Source organism: Pholis gunnellus (assembly GCF_910591455.1).
Source record: "Pholis gunnellus genome assembly, chromosome: 6".
In the NCBI taxonomy this organism is placed as follows: Eukaryota; Metazoa; Chordata; class Actinopteri; order Perciformes; family Pholidae; genus Pholis; species Pholis gunnellus.
The window spans coordinates 13,513,271-13,514,994 of record NC_136532.1 but is presented as its reverse complement, the minus strand read 5'-3'; the positions used below and the strand labels follow the sequence as shown (position 1 = coordinate 13,514,994).

The 1,724-nt window shown below is 38.7% G+C and overlaps 1 long non-coding RNA gene across 1 annotated transcript; it reads right to left on the bottom strand.

Moving 5' to 3' along the window:
- Window positions 1–293: 293 nt before the first annotated feature.
- On the bottom strand, window positions 294–839 carry LOC306696798. Its single transcript, XR_013767112.1, has 2 exons — window positions 809–839; window positions 294–396 (listed from the first exon to the last, which is right to left on the bottom strand). It is a non-coding gene; the product is annotated as an uncharacterized lncRNA (long non-coding RNA).
- Window positions 840–1,724: the final 885 nt, after the last annotated feature.

The following is a 1,724-nucleotide window of genomic DNA, read 5'->3' as shown; positions in this document are numbered from 1 at the left end:
CTGTCCAGAGTGTACCCCGTCTCCGCCCAATGTCAGCTGGGATCGGCTCCGGCCCACCAGTGACCCTGAATAGGATACTACTTCCTCCTTGTCCTCTATTTACATAATCAAAAGGTAGGACCTTGTAATCAGGTTGTACTGTCTGGATTCAACAGCCATAATAAACGTGTTCTTAACATGTTCCTATAAATCAAGCCTGTTTTAGAGCAGGCTTGATAACAAAATAAATTGTTATTACCAAATATGTCCACAGCTTGTCATGTATAGAATACATTTACTCACATATAGACTCATTTGTTATATTTGAGGATACTTTATTTACAAAGAAAACGAAGAGATTCCCATTCTTCTACATGGATAGCAGTCTGATGGATAAAACATGTTCCGGCTGACGACCTGCAGGGAGAACAAGAAAATAGGGCAAAAAGGGATTAGATGACTTGCGCACACACCTGATGACAGAAAAGCAATTTCAGAGTTAACACCAGTGAAGATAAATGTGACAACAACTCTTACCTGCTCCCATCTGATAGACATCAATGTCTGCAATAAACTGTCACATTAACTTGCTAAAGTGCAAGCTTATCTAAATAGCGTTGATATCAACCCACATGACATTTGTTGCCGTCACTCACAGACATACAGATAATTTGTTTAAGATATGCCGCCGAGCAAAAGGCGAAAGAGGCTGAGTGAAGCGCCGTCATTGTCTCAGGTCACTGTTCAAACCAAGGCTGAAGTAAATGCCACATCATCCTGACATTTTAATGAAGGCAGATGTTTAGATAAAGACGGCAGTCGTAATTACCTCGAAGGCTGCTGGTAGCATTGGTCCATTTTACTTCTTCAGGATCTGATGTCTGACGACGATGAAGGGAAATGCAAAGCCGCTGCCGAAGAACACCACCATCATGCCGAGGAGACGCCACTTGTTCTCCACGGAAAATGGCAGGTTCTGTAAAAAGAGAGAGAGAATTGTGATCCAGTGAAACTCCAAGAACTTTAATGGAACTTTTTTGATTACCTTACTACTTACCCTCGCTATGTTTGACTGCACTGTTCTTAGAAAGCACTCTACTTCTACATTTGATACACATTTAAAATCTCTGCCTGGCTAGGTTAATTTACAGTTTAATTCTAAATTATCAGTACTACTACAGGCAGGATATCTGCACAAAGAGCTTCATAATGCATCCGAGTATTACAGGGCAGCCAGGGTCAGAAATGACTGACTTTGAAAAGTTCAGGATTGCCTGCAAAATATATAATAATGAGGGAGAAGTGTCTCAATGATAGAAGTGCACCTTTTACATTTTCTTTGTTTATTGCCAAATATGTCATGTCTATTGGGAAAGAAATTAAGCAAACTATTTAATATATTACAAAAAAACCTCAGGGGTCGAGAATACTTTTAAATCTGTAATGAGAGTCCTCATATGACTTGTATTTTGGAATAAAAAAATGCCACTGTGGCAATGATTTGTATAATATGAATCAATTCCACTAAATAATGACAGAACGTTGCATTAAACTGAAGGAGCTCCTCGTATCATTCAACTTTAGCCCAAAGATCAAGCATACACATCAATGTGGTGTACTAGAATACACATTAAACAGGATAAACTGTCAAGTGTATCTAAACGCTTTTAGTGATGTCCAATCGCTTTATTATTTTGTATTTTATTCTAGAGGAAGTGCAGTGTGCATAGTTGATAGTTAACTTA